This window comes from Rutidosis leptorrhynchoides, chromosome 9 (genome assembly GCF_046630445.1).
Source record: "Rutidosis leptorrhynchoides isolate AG116_Rl617_1_P2 chromosome 9, CSIRO_AGI_Rlap_v1, whole genome shotgun sequence".
NCBI lineage: Eukaryota > Viridiplantae > Streptophyta > Magnoliopsida > Asterales > Asteraceae > Rutidosis > Rutidosis leptorrhynchoides.
The window spans coordinates 206,222,593-206,244,493 of NC_092341.1; the positions used below are offsets into that span (position 1 = coordinate 206,222,593).

Consider the following 21,901-nt stretch of genomic DNA (forward strand, 5'->3'; position numbering starts at 1 on the left):
AGTAGTTTCTCGACATGGCGTGCCGCTATCCATTATTTCAGACAGAGATAGTAGATTTACATCCAGATTTTGGCAATCTTTGCAAGAAGCTATGGGAACTCGTTTAGATATGAGTACTGCATACCATCCTCAGACTGATGGTCAAAGTGAGAGAATGATTCAGACACTAGAGGACATGTTAAGAGCTTGTGTAATTAACTTTGGAATTGGATGGGATAGACATCTACCGTTAGTAGAGTTTTCTTATAACAATAGTTATCATGCGAGTATAAAGGTAGCGCCTTTTGAAGCACTATATGGAAGAAAGTGTAGATTGCCTTTATGTTGGACTGAGCTAGGAGATAGTCAGTTAACTGGTCCATAGATTGTACATGAAACGACCGAGAAAATCGTACAGATTCGAGAAAGAATGAAAATAGCACGAGATCGTCAAAAGAGTTATGCAGATCTTAAAAGGAATGATTTGGAATTTCGGGTTGGAGACAAGGTTATGCTTAAAGTGTCACCTTGGAAAGGTGTAGTGCGCTTTAGAAAATGAGGAAAGTTAAGTCCGAGGTATATTGGACCGTTTGAGATTACCGAACGAATTAGGCCGGTAGCGTATAGATTGAAACTACTGCAGGAACTTAGCGAAGTTCATGATACTTTTCATGTTTCCAATTTGAAGAGATGCTTATCAGATGAAGAGTTAGTGATTCCATTAGATGAAGTGCAAGTAGATCCTAAGCTTAATTTCATTGAAGAACCTGCTGAGATTATGGATCACGAGATTAAGCAACTAAAGCAAAGCAGAATTCCATTGGTTAGGGTTAGATGGAATGCCCTAAGAGGACCAGAATTCACGTGGGAGCGTGAAGACCAGATGAGGCTTAAGTATTTGCAACTGTTTCCCGAGGAGACGACTACGGCGGATGACCACTAAAATTTCGGGACGAAATTTTTCATAACAGGTGGGTAATGTAACAACCCGACTTTTTCCGTTTACTATCGTTACTTGTCCGTTAAGTGTTCAACGGTAATTACTTAAACTTGTGTATTTAATTGACTTAAGTACATACTTAATAGAGGAATGTTTGAATTAATATATTATATTAATTTACGATTTATTTCGGATAGCGAAAGAACTAGAAAACGTTACAGTTAAATTTTTCGTTTAGAAGACTTTTCAGTTTACGGAACTCAGAAAAACGACACAATAATTATTTTCGATAATTATTGACTTTGAGAAAATTATTTTTAATTTATTATTTATTTAATGAATTAAACTTGGTGATTGCGTTTCAACGACTAGTTAACATTTCGGAGACCCGGTACGGTTAACGGCACTCGAAACGAACCACGCGTGTACAAGTAAATTAGCAAAATGAGCCCAGGATACCCATTAGAGGGCCCTACTGCCGAAACCACCCCTATGCACCTTAATGGACTTAATTTGGCTAGTGGATCATTAGTGGTTGGTGTTTAGGCCTAATTACTAACTATAAAAGGAAAATAAATCACAAGAACCCTCATTTGTTTCCCCTACAAGTCGACACCCCCTTCCCCTCTCCCTCTCTTTGGCCGTCGACCATCACCACCACCTTACCACCATCAAAAGTTGTTTTTGGAAGAAACCTTGTGCACGAAAGACGTTCCTTGTGTCGTTCTCTATGCGTTAATGTGTTCAATTTAATCGCTTGAGGTATAATTAGTAACCCTAACTTTAATAATTCAGTTTTTTGTTCAATTACATGGTATATTAGAGTCTAGTGGTCAATTAATGATGTCTAGTGTTGTTAATTGTTGATTGATTGCGAAATTAACGTTGTATGATTGAAAAACGAATTTGTTTATTGATGATATGATTAAATTGATATGAGATCTGACTTTGTAATATGTTTAATTAGAAAGATATCGAAAAGTTATTAATTTTAGACTCCGATTTTGCTTGATTTCGTTATCGTATGCTCAAGATATGCGTAATCAAAGATTACGTTAGGGTTTGCATGAAATCCGAATTTTCAGAGTTGCATGCTATGTGTTTTAGAATATGAAAGTTGTTCTATTGTATTCCTTGTGAAAAGTTATGCAATTTAGACTAAATATTTGCCTTAAAAGGTTATGTAATGCTTCCGATATGATTAAACGAAGTTTTGGTTCGTAAAGAATGCTGAATCTGTTTTTAAGTTTATATAAAAATTGATAGAATGAACTAGGAATTGTTTTAGGCTTTGAGCTTCTGGAATATGTTACTTTAGATGTTCCTTGAGATGTTTCATTTGTATGTGAACTTGCAAGAACGTGATTTTCCATGAGTTATATGCTAATCTTTTTGATGTGTCCGGTTGATATTCAAAAACTGATGAGTCTGTAATGTTTTGCAAATCTGTACGAATTGGCTAAAGCAATGCTTCTGATTATTTTATCACATAAATATTGGGATGTTTTGAGATGAAGCCAGTTGGCCGTTAGTTAAAATCTATTTTCTATATTTTATGAAAAATGTTTAAAAATTGACACGCGAGCAGAATTTTCTGTAATGAACCTGAACTTGAGCCTTTCTGATATTGGACTTTTATTTATTGTATGAGGCCCTGGCTGGACTTTTTGGAATCATTTTTAAGTCCAATTAAGATCTGTAGTTGATCATAATTTTATGAATTATGTGCTATGTGCTATGAGTGTATTTCTTTACGACGTATGATTTTCGAAGGTTTACTTTAAGATGTGGAAAATGCGATTTGATAAACTACGAGCGTTAACATGTTATATGACTTAAGTTTGACTTGTTGACTCTGTTTGCATGACTTACTGAGATGTTTGACTTTAGTTGACTACTTTGACCGAGTTGACTTTTGGTTTGACTTTTGTTGACTTTCGTTGACTTGCTTGGATTAGTTGACTTTTACATGTTTGTTGAGTCAGTCTGAGCACTAGGACTTTACGTACACTATGGGTTGAATAAGTTTGACCTATTAGTTTATACTTAAGATGATTTACTTATTTAGGTTGTGTTGTCAGTTGAGAGCGTTCGACTACAGTACAGTTCGCTAACATCTTTACGAGTGCTTTTGCTAAGGTGAGTCTACAGTCCCTACTACATTTTTACAGGGATAAGATGCATGCTTTTTACAAATGTTTTACGTGTTTGGCACGAGTAACTTACTAAGAATATACATATGAGTTCAGATCAAAAATCCCTTAGCTTGATTATATTAGTTACTTTGTAAGCTCGACTTATAGGGACGGAACCGTTAGGTTTGACAAACCTCACCGCAACGTTAAACAGGTACAAACCTCACCGCAACGTTAAACAGGTGCTTATGTAGTTGTTACACGTACACTTGATTGGTGTATCGCCAGTATAGGGTAAATGAAAGACGTGGGATCGGCCTACGCAAAGGTTAAAGTTTTATAATCAAGTGCTCATGATAATGTATACTTTTCCTATGATGTTTTCCAAGAAAATCTTGTGGCCTAAGTTACAAATGATTTGCTAAACCTGTAGTTTCACTCAATGTTTTCGTTGACATTTTGCATGTTTCATCTCAGGTACATAGAGCTAGTGTTTCCGCTTTATTTGAAGTTATATGCAGTTTGCTGCTAGAACTGGACGGCGTCCAGCATGTTTATCGTTTTTATTTCAAGAACAAATATTCACATTTAAACATTTTTCTCTGATGTTTTGGGTTCATATACTTTAGTTATTGATGCCAAATATTTCCAGTTACATTTTCTTTATTAAATAACTTTATTTTAATGATTAATGCGAATACTTTTCGAAAACGTCTCATATAGAAGGGCGTGACCGCTAAACGGTGGTACCAGGAGTTAATATTCCGTTAGTGGATTCTGACGGGGTATTATATAATGGGACCTAAGTTAACGGCGGCGACAATGACGATTTTTCGGGTCGCTACAACTTTTATCCTAGATAAGTTTTCCGGAATAACCCTTCACCGGTGTTTGCAAAATGTTTTTGTGGGTTTTGTGGGTTTCAGATTTGAAAATTTTAGTTCAAAACTTATGGTTTTATGTCACCCACTTGCTAACCTTGTATTAGGAAAGCAACATGTCCAGTATACTTGCTCCGTATATTACCTTTCGGTAAACTATCGTCCGGTTAGAAAGGAAAGCGTTGAAAGCAAATGTTAAGGTAATGTCTAATGACATGCTTTTGATTTTGGTCCACAACGTGTCGGATGCAATTACTATCCTTTGTAGGAGCAATAGTAAAGATAACCCTATAATTTTTTTCAGTCTGGCACAAGGTCCTGTCTTCGACCATGCTATGCAACCACCGTTCTTACGGTTGATACCCGATTTGGTTCAGGTGACCTAATGAATTCCAGGTGAATTCTTAGGATTTTTACGTTCAGTGGTAATGTACGCATTGAAAATTGGTTTTCAGAAAAAAAAATCAGTTTTAATTTGATCAAAATATTTTCTCGTTCAAGCTCGAGTTTTGATATCATTGAATTTCATGAGTTTGAATTCTCAATCTTTAACGTCAATCTCAAGGATTGAGTAATATCAGGTTTAAAAGCTGATTTTTAATCTTTAAGGAGATTATCCTTTCTGGGGATCTGATTCATTAGTCATATAAACTAATTTGCACGGTGCCCCCCATTGTACGAGACAGATCCTCTCATGGTTAGGATAAGTCTGACCACTTGGCGACCCTATTTTATACTGAGGTCCGTGGATTTCTAGCTGATTTTCGAGAAAACTTTTCAAGGTTTTTCGTAGACTCTACAACTGGTCTGGACGACAACTTCCTGACCTAAATCAAGAAGCGCGTGTCTTTTTCTCGGAAGACTATACTTCCTTTTACATTCCATTTATATTACAATAAACTGGGTAAAACTGATTAATATCGTCCAAAACAAAAGTATCTTCAATTATTTGTATAAAAATATGTGATATATGTTTTAAATAACTTGGTAAATTTTTCTCACACTTGGCTTTTATTTTTCTTTCTTTGCCTTTTTATTCTCTTCTATTCTATTTTAAATGAATTCAAGCATTTTGAGTTGTTTTTCAATTTATGTTCTTTCCGAGGTAACAATAATTTCGGTGTTAACACCTAGTTTTATCGTTCATAAATATGTATAAACATGATTTTGAGTTCATTTAGTTCAAAATTTTTAAAAATTTTACTAGGGCTGTTCTTTATTATCAGAGAGCACTAGATTCTAATACAACTACTGCTTTACTAGTAAAGTTTAACGGTGGCTATTAAACTAAGTGTATAAGTCAAATTTTTAAAACCGAAAGAATTTAATCCCTTCCCACACTTAAGATTTTGCAATGCCCTCATTTGCAAGAAATCAGTAATAATTTAAATTATTGAGGGTGTTAGCGTAGAAAAATGATCAAAATTTTACCAAAGTTTCCAAACATATTGTTGTTTGTTTGGATGATAAATGGTGCACATCATTTGTTCATTCCTGCATTTGTTATTTCACATATATTTTGCATCTTGTCGTCAAAATTAGTTGCTTTTGCTGAACTTAATGCTAGTCTTTGAAAATGCGCTGTTTTACCCTGTTGTGTACATGAGATAAAATACATACAATACAAATATAAACATGCATGGTATTTTGAAATGGGACTTAATATCCCACTTTCAAATTAAAAAATGAAATATTAGTACAAAATAATAAAAATGTTAAACATTACATAAAAGTATCAGAATGTTAAATGTTTAACATAAATAGATAAAAATAATAAAAGATAAGAAATCACCAATGGAACACTATTGATTTGGATAGGGATTCCAGTTCATATCATCGCTCGGGTTCCATAGTTGGTGATAGGTGTCCTGATAGGCTTGATTGGGGTCGTACAGGTTAAAGGGTGGTCGCATGTTAGGTTGATGTGGTGGATAGAAAGCAGGTCGAGTCGGGATATAGTTATGTGGTACCTGATATGATAGTTAGCTCATGATCTAGTGCTGATGAACTTGCCAGCTATCGTGTTGACGTCGTCTGGATTGCTCATACTCATCTGCGGCTCTCCACTGCTCATACTGATGATGCCTAGCCTGGTTATTCATTTCCACCTCAACTACATGCTGATAAACATCAGTATAACTATCCCTAATGACATCTCTAATGTCATCTGCTTCCTCCATCTCCTCATGGGAACCCCTCTCTACCTGTGGAAGGGTACCCTGATATGGTATTGGCATATTGTGCCTCCGTTTTAATACCTTTGCACCTTGATAAACCTGCAAACCTATAGTATCGGTTTATTCCTCAACCACCATCATTGAACCCCCGTGTTCCCTATCTACACCTAAATACTCTCCAATGAGAGTAACAAAAATTCTTCCTCCTATTATTCCCCCGTCCTGTATACCTTCCATAACTTTGGACAAATAATACCCAACACAGTAGGGGATATTAACAAAGCCTCTAGTGTCTCGAATGCACTTAAGGTAGAATAAATCGTTTAGGGTCACTTTCTCCTTGTTTCTACCTCTTTGTGTAATCGAGTTTGCTAAAAATCTATGAATTATGCGAAGCTCTGCCTTATTAATATCTAAATAGGAGTGTCTTCCTCCCTGTGTAAATACATTAAAATTTGACATACGCCTCCATATGGCGTTAGCGTCAAAATCTCTATCTACCCTATCACCTTGATAAATTAAAGCTGTACAATCGAGTAATAATAATTCAGTGGGGGTGTAAATCTATAAAGCTCTAGCCATGTCTATCATGGACATCTTGTACATCCTACCTCCAAGTAAAAATCTAAGAAAAGTCTTATCGTCTAACCTATCTACATCCTTATTTAAGGCTATAGTACTCCTTATCATCTAAACGTTCCCAATCAAGAAAAGAAGAGTTGCCATACCTTTGGATTAGTAATAGCCTAACTGAGTTAGCTAGGTTGACCCTTTCCAAAGGCTCCCAATCTATTACCCTTGGTACTTCTACATTTTTGGTACAAAACTTAAATTTGTTACGTTGGTACGTTGGGTAATCTCTCCAGCCTCTATCAAATCTAAGATTGGGATGTAACTCCTCTTCATGAATTCTCGAGTGTTCTATTACATGGTGAACCGGAAATTGTATGTAGGCAATGAAAAATTGTGGTTCCTGTTCATAATATTGTACGTGTTGATCATAAAGTTGTTGTTGTTCAGGTTGTGAGGTTCTTGTTCAGGTTGTCTAGATGATGATGCACCGCCCGTATCTGTATTTCTCTGCAAAACACATTAAACAAAAAATTTGTGCATCCAAATATGCATTAGTGTTAGCAAAATAAAAAATTAAAACAATTACAATAACATGTTTAATCCATATTAAACTTATACTCATTTTCATATTTTTATCAATTCTACAATTTTTCAAATAAGCATATATGAAAAGGTATACAAAGTTCATAAGCATTCAACTCAAATAACATGTTAAAATAACCATTACTAGCAATTAAACAAGTTTCAGATGGCATTTATATCAAAATAATCAAGTTCATGAATTTTAGACTTAAAAAGTCCACTTTGATGCTCAAAAATCATGTTTAGGATCAAGGTTTGGATCATTTAGCGACCTAAACATGTTACACTACTTAATTTAGCAATAATTCATAATAAAAATCGGCCATAACCTGTTTATATCAAAAAGCCCCAAATTGCTCAAGGACACAAACCCTAGATTTCTAAAAAATTTGAAGTTTAAGGCTTCAAATCATGACAAATAGCATCAATCTAGGTTATACAAGCATAATATACTAACAATTTAACTCTAATTAAGCTATAAATCATCAAACTAGGATTATTGCAATTTATTATAATTATCACAAAAATTAAGAAATTTAAGAGTTTAGGGGTGAAATTATTACCTTTTTGCTCCCCCATCTGAAGAAAGGCATGATTGGAACGGGTATAGCAACAAATTTGGTGAATTTTGGTGAAAAATTAGAGATTTTAGAGTGATTTGTGTGTGTGTGTGTTCGTGTATTTGTGTGTGTGTGTGTGTGTTGAGACAGAAGCAGCAGCTCGATGGACTTTTGATACCTGACCTGCCCAGACCTACCATGCGATCGCATGGTATTCATGTACAAACCCCATGCGATCGCATGGGGTGTATTTCTCATTTTTTTTTTCTATAAAAACCTTTTACTATTAAAACAATTAAGTGAATAATTTTAAACTTTTTTTTCCTTTTTAGATTAAGGGCGTTTCGGTAAGTTTACCTAGTTCGTCCCTCGACAAAATTTTAAGTTTTGTCATTTTAAAACGTTGTTTTTTAAAAGCAAAAATTTTTGGGTTTTTTAATATTTTTGGCATACATTAGATCAATAAAATTAAAAATAATGATAATAAAATTTCTCGTCCCGCCCTCGGGTAAAGAAATTTCAGTTCAACGAGCTAGTCTTCAACTCACGACGAATTTTAGAAATCATTTTTTTAACTTAATGAAATAAAGTACATTTTTTTTAAGTTCACACCAAACTTAAATTTAAAATGTGCATATTAATAAAAGTTCATATAAATATTATTATTTTTATATTAATTAATTTTACAATCTTATATTTAAAAATAATATAGTTATATATTAATTTTAAAAACAAGGTAAAAATAAAAATAAAAATCTTTTTGGTCTTTTATCCCACTTTAATCAATCAAATATTAATAAAAATATACGTCCCTCATTTGGGTAAAGTAATTTCGGCTATATTACCTAATTTTACTCCTGACAAATTTCTGAAATATTTCGGATTGATTGATTAAAAATTTTTATACCTTATGAATAAACGGTAAATTTCGCAGTGATGAATTAAATTTTTGTATGATATCAATAATTTCGGTTTATTATACCTAATTTTATTGAATATCAATTTAATACTTTATAGCGAACGATTCAGTGTTTATTATCAAAAGGTTAAAAGCAATAAAATAAAATAAAAATAAAAACTGTACATACTTACCTATGAGATAAAATTCTCAGAGACCTGCTTTAGTCGACTCATAGGAGAGTCGTTCGATTTGGTTTTCCATAGCTACATAAGCGTAACCTCAAATTTTCAATAACTTTTCTTCTAAACATATGAATGGTCCTTCTCTGCATAGAGTAACGAATTCAAAATTGGAATGTGTTTGATTGTTCGAACATTTACCTTCGTGTGACCATTTTCCGCATTTATGACATCTTTCAAAGTGTCGTGCTCTTCTTTTTGTTGCAGATTTCGATTTTCCTTTACCAAAATGTGTCTTATTATGATTCTTCCTGAGTTCTTTCCTCACTTCGTCCATTTTGCCTCTTATAAATGATACCAGTTCACTCGGGAAGATATTATTATTACGTTTAGTAATCATACCATGTAGTAGTAGACCATGGTTCAGATTAAAGGAATTCTTCATCTCGTAAAACCTAAAAACACAAAAATTCAGAATGGAGGGAGAAGACTAGTTCTTTAGGGTCTGCTAGGGAAAGACCATTCGGATTCCATTTTCGAGAACTACACGAAAACAGAAAATCTAACTCTAGACAGCATTATATTATCCTTTAAAATATTTGAATCTCCCTACACTTAGTTAGTTGTGGTATCGAAATTGTGATTAACTTCATTATTAATTTCATTGGAACATCAACAACTTGCATATTTCTGACTTTTGCTTCAAGCCATTTGTTGATTTCCTCTGTAACATTCACAAATTTAATTAGCATCGTCTTTTCTTTAGGCGAAAAATTAGATACTAATCGGTTACATAACTTAAAGTTCACCTTAATCCTAGCATCTTGAATCCGTTTATAAAGTTTCTTCATTGAACTGTTAAAAACGGGTCCATCTAATTTTGTATCAACAATGGGGTTCTTTGTTATAGGTCATCATTAGGTGTTGCTTCATCTTCCCCACACTTAGGCGATTTTATTGGTTCAACAGTTTTGGTTGGTGAAGATTGAAACTTTCGATTCACAAAGGTGACCGATTTATCACCATGCCTAAGTGTCATTCTACCTTCTCTTACATCAAAGAACGCCTCGGTGGTTGTTAAAAATGGGCGACCTAAAATTAGAGGAATATGAAGGTCTTCCTCCTTATTAATAACTATGAAATTTGCAGCAAAGGTCAAACTTCCCACCTATTCTGGTTTGGTTTTAATTTACCCACACCTAATCTTTTGTATAAGGAAAGAGGCATAACGTTTTCACTTGCTCCTAAATCTGCGAGCCCATTATACATAGCACCATCATTAAGCAAACAAAAAATGATAAATTTATCTGGGTCTCCTACTTTAGTAAGTAGAGTTGGTTTGTTAACCTTTTTCGGGTGATCTTTTCTTGGTTCTTTCACTTCTACTTGAACTTCTTGTTCACATTTTTCTTCGTTTCTTGGAATGGGATGTTTATATAGAAATTTTTCTTCATCACTCCAATTTGAGGCTTCCCCATCTTCCAATTTTGGTTTTTCATATGTTGTTGATAACATATTTATGTTTTCATTCTGAGGGTTTTCTTGGGTGGTGAAATTATGATTAACTTCATTATCAACTTCCATCGGACCATGTATGTAATGTTTAACTCTGTGACCATTAACTTTAAATTCAATTCCATTTGAATTTATTAACTCTACTGTTCTGTATGAGAAAAATCTTTTAACTATGAATGGTCCAGACCATCTTGATTTCTACTTTCTAGGAAATAGCTTGAATCGTGAATTGAAAAGAAGGACTCTGACTCCTTCCTTAAATTCTTTTGAACTTCTGATTCTTTTATCATGCCATTTCTTCGTTCTTTCCTTATAGATTAACGAATTTTCATATGCATCATGTCTTAATTCTTCTAATTCGTTTAGTTGACTTAACCGTAGAAGTCTGGCTTCATGTAAATCAAGATTACATGTCTTCAAAGGCCAAAATGCTTTGTGCTCAATTTCTACTGGAAGGTGACATGCTTTTCCGTAAACAAGTTTAAAAGGTGTGGTTCCAATTGGAGTTATGTAGGCTGTTCAAAAAGCCCAGAGTGCATCCTCCATTTTCATGGACCATTGCTTCGAATTTGACCCTACAGTTTTCTCTAGAATACCTTTTAATGCTCGGTTGGTATTTTCAACTTGTCTACTTGTTTGTGGATGATAAGCAGTTGAGATTTTATGAGTTACTCCATATCTTTTGAGAACTTTCTTAAGTTGATTATTACAAAAATGAGTACCACGATCACTTATTAAAGCTTTCGGTGTTCCAAACCTTGCAAAAAGACGTTTTAAGAAGTTGACTACAACTCGTGCATCGTTAGTTGGAAGAGCTTGTGCTTCCGCCCATTTAGATACATAATCAATGGCAACGAGAATGTAGAGATTATTATGAGATTTTGGAAATGGACCCATAAAGTCAATACCCCAAATGTCAAATACTTCACATACTTGAATGACATTTTGTGACATTTCATCACGTTGACTTATTTTTTCGGCCCTTTGACAAGCATTACAGGATTTACAAAGAAGGTGTGCGTCTTTGAAAATTGTAGGCCAATAGAATCCAGTGTCGTAAACTTTTCTTGCTGTGAGTTGAGGCCCATAATGCCCTCCTGTTGGTCCTGTGTGACAATGGTTTAAGATTTGACTAGCTTCATCCTCGAATACGCATCGGCGTATTATTCCATCGGGACAACTTTTGAATAAATGTGGATCTTCCCAAAAATAGTGTTTTATATCACTAAAGAATTTCTTTCGTTTTTGGCACGACAACCCTTTTTCAAGGAATCCACATACTAAGTAGTTTGCAAAGTCTGGAAACCATGAAATTTCATTATAATCGATTTTCAAAAGATATTCATCAGGGAAGTTATCTTGTATGGCCGATTCATTTAGAACTTCTAATTTTGGATTTTCAAGGCGAGAAAGATGATCAGCGGCGAGATTTTCTGCTCCCTTTTTGTCTCGGATTTCAATGTCGAACTCTGGTAAGAGTAAGATCCAACGGATTAATCTTGGTTTGGCATCTTGTTTTGAAAATAGGTATCTAAGAGCAGAATGGTCGGTATAGACCACCGTTTTTGCTAGAACAAAATATGAACGAAATTTGTCAAAAGCAAAGACAATAGTAAGGAGTTCTTTTTCAGTAGTTGTATAATTCATTTATGCTCCTTGTAATGTCTTACTAGCGTAATAGATAGGTTGAAATCGTTTTTCAATCCTCTTTCCTAAAACGGCTCCCATTGCAAAATCACTTGCATCGGACATGAGTTCAAATGGTAGATTCCAAATTGGAGTTATCATGATCGGCGCATTAGTGAGTTTTTCCTTAAGAATATTAAAAGATTTGATGCATTCATCTGAAAAGATGAATGGAGCATCCTTTTCTAGGAGTTTGTTGATAGGAGTGGCAATATTAGAAAAATCTTTTATGAAATGTCGGTAAAAACCGGCATGCCCTAGAAAAATCCTAACTCCTCTAACTTTGGTGGGATGTGGAAGTTTAGCAATTACATCTACTTTAGCTCTATCCACTTCGATTTCTTCCTTTGAAATTTTATGACCAAGAACGATGCCTTCCTTAACCATGAAATGGCATTTCTCCCAATTAATAACTAAATTTGATTGCTCGCATCTAATAAGCATTCGTTCAAGATTAACTAGACATGTTTCAAAAGTATCACCGAAGACTGAAAAGTCGTCCATGAAAACTTTCATGCATTCTTCTATCATGTCGTGAAAAATCGCCATCATGCACCTTTGAAAGGTTGTAGTGGTGTTGCAAAGTTCAAATGGCATGCGTTTATAAGCAAAAGCACCATAAGGGCACGTGAATGTGATTTTCTCTTGGTCCTCGGGTGCGATTAGAATTTGAAAGTATCCGGAGAAACCGTCAAGAAAACAATAGTAACTATTCCAGCTAACCTTTCCAACATTTGATCAATGAAAGGTAAGGGAAAGTGATCTTTTATGGTGGCGTCATTTAATTTTCTATAATCAATACAAACACGCCATCCTGTTACAGTCCTAGTAGGAATAAGCTCATCTTTTTCATTTGTGATGATAGTCATGCCACCCTTCTTAGGTACACATTGAACTGGCTTACCCATGGACTATCAGAGATTGGATAAATTAAATCTGCATCTAGCAGTTTAATAATTTCTTTCTTAATAACATCTTGCGTATTAGGATTTAGTCTTCGTTGGCGTTGCACATATGTTTTATGACCTTCTTCCATAAGGATTTTATGTGTGCAATACGAAGGACTTATTCCTTTAATGTCATGAATCTTCTATGCAATAGCTGGTTTATGAGCTTTTAGCACAAAAATGAGTCGAGATTTTTCATTTTCAGAAAGAGAAGACGATATTATTACAGGTAATTCAGATTCACCATGTAAATAAGCGTATTCCAAATGGTTTGGAAGTGGCTTTAACTCTAATATCGGCGGTTCTTCTATCGATGATTTGTATCGATATCTGTCTTCCTCTTTTAGCATTTGAAGTTCTTCTGTTGTTGGTTCGTATTCATTAGCCATGAGTGTAGCTAACATTTCAGCTTCATCAATTTGTTCAGTTCCTTCTCCTAAAGAACATTCTCCTGTTCCTTGTAATTCTGGAAATTCTTGTAACAATTCTGCATGTGAATCTATAGTTTGAATATAATAACATGTATCATCTGCAGATTGCGGTTGTTGCATGGCATTATCAACAGAAAAGGTAACACTCTCGTCCTCTATACTTAGGGTCAGTTTCTTACTAAACATATCTATTATTGCTTTAGCCGTGTTTAAGAATGGTCTTCCTAATATGAGAGGAACTCGAGAATCTTCTTCCATGTCCAGAATAACAAATTCTACTGGAAATACTAAAGTACCAACTTTAACTAGCATGTTCTCCATTATCCCTTTAGGATATTTTACTGATCGATCGGCTAGCTGTATGCTTATTCGTGTTGGTTTCAATTCTCCAAGGTCTAGTTTAGCGTATAATGAATATGGCATTAAATTTATACTAGCAACTAAGTCTGCCAATGCTTCTATTGAATTAAGACTACCCAGAAAACATGGAATTGTGAAACTTCCTGGATCTGAGAGTTTTTCTGGTAGTTTATTCAACAGCACTGCAGAACAATTAGCATTCATTGTAACAGCCGAGAGTTCTTCCATTTTCTTTCTATTTGTGATTAGATCTTTCAGGAATTTAGCATATCTTGACATTCCTGAAATCACATCAATGAAATGAAGATTGACATTTATTTGTTTAAACATATCCAAGAATTTGGATTGCTCGGCTTCAAGTCTTTCTTTCCTCATTTTACTCGGGTAAGGATGCGGTGGTTGGTATGGTTTAACATAAGGATTTGCCTTAACTGTGTTATCTTCATTAACCTTTTCAACTACTGGTTCTATTTCCTTCTCTTGCTCAGGCTGTGGTGCCTGTGTAGTGAGAATAGCTTCATCAGAAATTACAGGCATTTCAGGTGGTTTAAGTGTAATACCACTTCTTGTGGTAATGGCTTTAGCTGTTTCATTCCGGGGGCTAGCATTTGTATCGCTAGGTAGACTCCCCGATTTTCTTTCACCTATCAACCTTGCTAGGTTGCTCACTTCTTGTTCCAGATTTTGAATAGAAGCTTGTTGATTTCTAAATGCTTGAGCATTTTGTTCATTAGTTTGTTTCTGAGATGTAAAAAATTGCGTTTGAGATTCAACTAGCTTCGACATCATATCTTCTAAATTTGGCTTTTTATCATCAGTTTGTGGTGGTTTAATTGGATAAATAGGTCTTTGCTGGTTGTAAGTATTTTTAGATAATTGTTGATTGCTAGGACCTTGTTGATTGTTGTATGGAACATTTCGTTTATAATTCTGATTTTGATTGTAGTTTGGTCTTGGCGGTTGATAATTATTTTGCTAATTATTTCCAGGCCTTTGGTTCATGTATGAAACATTCTCTCTTTGTTCCATTGTTTGTTCAATACTGAGACAATCTTTTGTCAAATGTGGTCCTCCACACTGCTCACAACTAATTCGTATTGCGTGAATATCTTTAGTCATCTTTTCCATTCGTCTCTTGAAAGCATCTATCTTTGCGGAAATGGAGTCAAAGTCATGGCTAGAATCGGCTCTAGCCGCTTTAGATGATCTAACGATGTCTTTTTCTTGATGCCACTCATGTGAGTAGGAGGCTGTATTATCAATAATTTTGTAAGCTTCAGTTGCGATTTTCTTCATAATGGAACCACCAGCTGCTATGTCGATGTTTTTTCGTGTAAATGTCGCATACTTGGTTGAATATTTGTACTATTTGGTAAGTGTCTAAACCATGTTGAGGACATCCTCTCAACAACTTTTCAAATCTTGTCCACGCTTCATATAAAGTTTCATTTTGCTTTTGTGTGAACGTAACAATTTCTCCACTTGAAGTCTCACGGCTTTAGATGCCGGAAAGAATCTTTTAAGAAATTTCTCAACTAAGACATCCCATGTGTCAATCGCCCATTCAGGTAACGATTCTAACCAATCTTTGGCTTCTCCCTTTAAAGTCCAGGGAAATAACATGAGATAGATCTGTTCATCCTCAACTTCTCTGATTTTGAATAGAGTACAAATCCTATTAAAGGTTCAAAGATGTTCGTTTGGATCTTCTTTTGGTGTACCACTAAATTGGCATTGATTAGTTACCATGTGTAGGATTTGTCCTTTGTTTTCATAATCTGGCGCATTAATGTCTGGTTGAGTAATGGCATGACCTTGGCCAGTGCGTGTAGCCCTCATTCGATCTTCCATACTTAGAGGTTCCTGATTTTCCATGATTGAGTTTGTTGAATCTGAATCACTAGAGGATTCTGATTTAATGGTTTCTTCCTCGACAATCTCTGGTTGAATGATTTTTGGTTCAAGAGGAATGATTAGTGGTTTAGGATCTCTGAATTGTCCCTGAATATCTTTCGGGTTCTCAATTGTGAGACCGGATTCAAAAAATAGATTATCGGAAATTTGATTGGAGTACTTGGTCGACTAGATGATGATTCTAAAGAAAAATCAACGGCGACGATATTGGCTAGATGTCTTGATCGAGTTATAGGAGGTGAACGTATGAAAGGTGGTGAACGTTTTGCTCGGTGCATTCACTGAATATCCTATTATTTATAAAGATAAAAATTATATAAGTTATCAAATTAATAGACTTTTCTGATTTTGCCCACGTTTCGAATAGCCAATAAATGCAGCGGGTAGTCAGGACCCTTTAAATCGGAAGCCCATAACTTGCCACTAACAAATCCAACTATTACTACGAACCAGAAAATTTTGGATGTCTATCAATTTAACCGTTTAAAATAATTTTTTTCATCGAAATTTAAAGAAGATAAAAAGAAAATTCTATGTCCTAAAAACTAGATCGTCGAAATGAGAAAGAAAAAGCGCGTCGAAAAATAAGAGGTCGAAAAACAAAAAGTCAAAAAACAAACCGTCGAAAAATAATAATAAGAAAGTAGAGCGTCGAAACTTAAAAGTCTAAAAACTTAAGACTAAAAGTTGCGTCTAAAGTTATTAAAGCTTAAAGAAATTCTAAATCCAAAACGGCAATAACTTAATTAGGCACTAAAATCTATTAAATATTAAAGCGATAAGCGATGTCGTAAAATTCTAAAGCGCCTAAATCTTAATCTAAAGAAAAAGCACTTAAGAGATTTTACGGCAAAGCCTAAAAAACTCGAAATATAAATAACTATGGCAAAATACTAAGTTACGAACTAATTACGAACGATAAAAATACAAATTACAAATTAAAAGATTATAAATAAAAATACAAAATACAAAAATAAACTAAGTTGATAAAAATACAATTTTACAAAAATATTATTTTTATATTATTATTTTAAAACTGTATTAATTTTATATTTAATAAAACTAATTAAAACTTAATATTACAAATTAAATAATAAAACTAAAACTAATTATTATTAAATTAAACCCTAATTACTAATTAATTATAAATTAAACCTAACCCTAATTCGATTAAGTTAAGGATCAGACCTGTCAAGTCAGATCATACGATCGCATGATCCGAAGTCTTAATATCCATGCGGTCGCATGGCTTCGAATACCAGGCCTTTGTTGTTGGGCTGCTACAGTTTCGGGCCCGAATACTTATTTTCTTTATTTTTTTTCTTTCTATTTTTAATATTACAAAACTTATATTAATTAAAACTTAAATTATAAAAACTAAAAATAAAAATATGAATTTTTTTCTGATTTATATTTATAGAAAGAAACTAATTTAAATACAACTTATATAAAAATACGATTTATTAGTTTTTTTTAAAACAATTATATATATTTTTTTACAAAAATAGATTAAAAATTAATATTGTTTTTTATATATAGCGTTTCGCTTTCGGAGTGATGTTCCCCGGTAGCGGCGCCAAAAATACTTGATGTTTGCGAGGTGTAGTACGAAATACTATTATTTTTGTTACGAAATAATATTAAATACGATACAATTTTACACAAGTTATTTATTTATTTATAGAATGGATATACCTAAACCTTGCTACAACACTTATAGGCAGAGTACCTAATCGTAGAGTAGTGTATTTTTAGTAAGTCTTGTTCATTCCACAGGGAGCTGGCTAAGTTTAACGCTATATTTATTTTAAACTATATTTGTATATAAGCAGTATTATTATTATTATAAAAGGGGGTTTTTACCGTTTAATGACCGGTTTGTCGATTTTAAGTCCTAATGCAAAATATTAACTTAATTTAAAGCGTAAAGTAAGTGACGATAAATAAAATTGCGATAAAATAAAAGTACGATAATTAAAAGTGAAATAATTTAAAGTACGATAAATAAAATGACAGTAAATAAAAATGCGATGAGATATAAAATAAAGGAATTATGCTTATTTAAACTTCCGTAATCATGATGTTTGACATGTTGATTTTAATTTATTACCATGAGTAAATTGTCCTTTATCCTGAATTATTCGATATGTCCATCTGGTTTTGTCCATAATAGTCCATCGGTCATAATTATAAAGTGCGAGAGTCTTCGCCAAATTAACCTTATACCCGAAGTCAAATATTCAAACTAATTGGGGATTCAAACTGTAACAAGGTCTTAATACTTTGTTTAATGAATACACTAGGTTATCGACTGCGTGTAATCCAAGGTTTAATACTTTGTTAACAATTACACAAATTACCCTTGATTGTAATCCACCCCTGTTTTAATGAGTCCAGTGACTATTAATTCATCCACGTATCCGGTCAAATGAATAATTATTAATATTTATAGATAACCCTCCCACCGTACCCAGTTAAACGTATGTGGTTAAATATAAATACGTCAAATTATAAATCTCTATATTAAATCAACGAGATATCATTTAATTAATATAAAGCCCATTAATAGCCCATAGTCCAATTTCCACAAGTGTCGATCTTTTGTCCAAACTCCAAAAACACCAATTATGGTCCAAAGCCCAATAACCCAGTCTTAATATTTAGCCCAACATCACGATTAATTCGGCTTAATAAACATAATAATAACCTAGCTATGAGACAATAATTTAAAAAGGTTGAACATAACTTACAATGAGTATTAATCGCGTAGTGTTACACGGACAGAAATTTGACTTACAAACTTAAAACATTCGCCACTATAACCTTATTATTATTAACTTAATATTAAAATTATAATTATAAAATATAAATATAAATATATATTGAGAGATAGAGAGTAATTGATTGAATATGGTGTACATAAACTCGTCGAATTCGCTGCTATTTATAGGACTTGGCCATGTATAGTGATCCATATGATCGCATGGATTTAAAGCCTCCAGGCCATGCGATCGCATGGCCGCCTTCCACTGGTCACCATGCATTAAAAACGTGGGATGCTCGTATTTTTTAATATATATAATATAATATATATAATTTAATATAAATATATATATATATATTATATTATATTCTTGTGCATCGTTGACTTATAATTTTAGGTCCGTTGACTTGCACATTGACAGTTGGTTCATGTCCCGGTTCTGGATTTTCGAACGTTCTTTCGTACGATCTAATATCTTGTACTTTGCGAAACGCGGCTCGTACTCTTGTAACTTTTAGAAGTTTCTCATCAATAAATTGAACCACTTGGATTGTACTTTGTACTTTTTAGCGTTTTGGTCATTTGCGTCTTTAAATCGTCGAATCTATCTTTTGTCTTCACCTTTTATTATTTAAACGAATATCACTTGTAAATAGAACAATTGCAACCAAAAGCTTGTCTTTCTTGAAGGATAATGCTATGAAATATATGTTCGTTTTTAGCATTATCAGTCATGAACTATATTTTGGATACGTCAAATGGGTTTCGGGTTGTATTCCCGTTTTGTAAACTTAATTTATGTATTGTATGTTTTAAAGATGTTTAAACTCAAAATTGTAATGATGATGTTTTCGGAAACATAAATGGATTAATGTTGCGTAATTAATATGTTAAAAAGGGAAAAAAATAATTATGGGCCGGAAATATGACGGGTTAGGACGTTTCAAGTGGTATCAGAGCATGGTCTAAGGGATTTAGGTGACTTGAAATTGGCGCCTAGACTTGGACTTTTGTGTGTGGTATTATGCGGGACTTGTCGGATTTCGGGTCGGTTCGAGTTTTAGTTATGTGTTAATTATGTTGCTACTAACCATGTTGTTTCGTGTTGAACATCTAGCGAGATGGTTGTTGTATTCATGAGCTCGGCATGGCGTGTGAGCGTAATAATAATTCGCGACCATTATTACGGTTGTAAGCCAAGTCAAGCAAGTGATGTACAACAAGTATTGAACTAGATGGGGTGTGCGAATGGTGACATAATTATATGATTATGAATATGGATCGTGGTGGTGTATATAATTTACTTGTGTTGCGTTCCTAACCAAGTTCATTTCTTAGAATGACGATGAGGAACAAACAAGTTAACGAAGATCAAGGCGAAGACTCCGAGTTCACGGCTAAGGTTGAGGCCATCATTAAATGGCAAAAAGCGGAGTTTCTCGAGGATGTTATGAGACAACCCGTCCTAATCCATAAGAACGAATACAATAACATATGATTACATCGCGAGGTATTTGACCTCTATATGATACATTTTACAAACATTGCATTCGTTTTAAAAGACAATCTTTCATTACATCAAAAGTTGACAGGCATGCATACCATTTCGTAATATCCATCTATAAATGATCTAATCTGTCATTTACTTAATCATAATCTTTACTGAACTCAACGACTTGAATGCAACGTCTTTTGAAATATGCCATGAATGATTCCAAGTAATATCTTTAAAATGAACTAATGCACAGCGGAAGATTTCTTTAATAACCGAGAATAAGCATGCTTTAAAGTGTCAGCCAAAAGGTTGGTGAGTTCATTAGTTTATCATAATCATTCATTTCCATCATTTTAATAGACCACAAGAATTTCATTTCCATTTCTCATAAATATACGTCCCATGCATAGAGACAAAAATAATCATTCATATGGTGAACACCTGGTAACCGACAGTAACAAGATGCATATAAGAATATCCCCTATCATTCCGGGAAATCCTTCGAACATGATAAAAACAACATCGAAGTACTAAAGCATCCGGTACTTTGGATGGGGTTCGTTAGGCCCAATAGATCTATCTTTAGGATTCACGTCAATTAGTAGATCGGTTTACTAATTCTTAGGTTACCAAGCAAAAGAGGCATATTCGGCTTCGATCATTCACCCATATAATGTAGTTTCAATTACTTGTGTCTATTTCGTAAAACATTTATAAAAATTGCGCATGTATTCTAAGCCCAAAAAATATAAAGGGTAAAAAGGCAAATGAAACTCACAGTACTGTATTTTGTAGTAAAAATATATATAACGACATTGAACAATGCAGGGTTGGCCTCGGATTCATAAACCTATATCATTTGTATATATATTAAAACATATATCGTAACCGAACAAGTTTATATATATTATTATTAATAATATATTTGTTATCTCATATGTTATATAGATAAATTTAATATATTTAGTTTATATATTTTATATAGTTAATATAACAATTTATTTTAGGGTTTAAGCATGATAAAAATATATATTTATCTATATAATGTTAATATGTAGCTATATGAGATATTAATATCGTTATAGTATATGTACTAAATATATTTTGTATAAAAATATTTATTTGTTAAAAATGATAGTTTTTATATTAATGAGTTACTAATAATAATAACTTTATTAATAATGATAATACTAATAATAAGAATGATATCATTAATAATAATAATAATAATCCTATACATGTTAATAATAATAACACACATATTAGTAATGATATTAATTTTAGTAATAACAATATATATCATCATTGTAATTATAATCGTATTAATAATAAATTTTATTTACTACTTGTATTAGTAATAATAATAATAATAATGGTAATAATTTTAATACTTATGCAAGTGATAATAATAATAATCTTTATCACATTAATAATAACAATAATAACAACACTAACAATAATAATCATAATAATAATAATAATAATAATAATAATAATAATAATAATAATAATAATAATAATAATTATAATAATAATAATTATAATTATTATTATTTTGAAATTAAAACTACCTTAGGAGGCTTCTAAAAAAAACTGTCACTTGCAGGGCTCGAACCCGAGACCTCTCGTATACTACCAACACCTTTGAACCACTACACCATTTCTGTATTTCCGTAATAATAGCAACGTAATATCTATTTAACCCGTCATCATCATCATAAATCTTACCCATATTTTGCTAATTATATTTCACGGCCCAACATCATAATAGGATGGGATTTCGGCCCAACTAAGTACACGGCCCAACAGAACATAGTAAATGAATCTCAGCCCACGGTAGTTTCATAAGCCCAACAGCAGGAATTAATTAAGCCTGATGTTT

The 21,901-nt window shown here is 33.2% G+C and overlaps 1 non-coding gene across 1 annotated transcript; it reads left to right on the forward strand.

Annotated features, from left to right (window-relative positions):
• Nucleotides 1-15,228: 15,228 nt before the first annotated feature.
• On the forward strand, nt 15,229-15,337 carry LOC139869488 (small nucleolar RNA R71). Its single transcript, XR_011766095.1, has one exon. It is a non-coding gene; the product is annotated as a small nucleolar RNA R71 (small nucleolar RNA).
• Nucleotides 15,338-21,901: the final 6,564 nt, after the last annotated feature.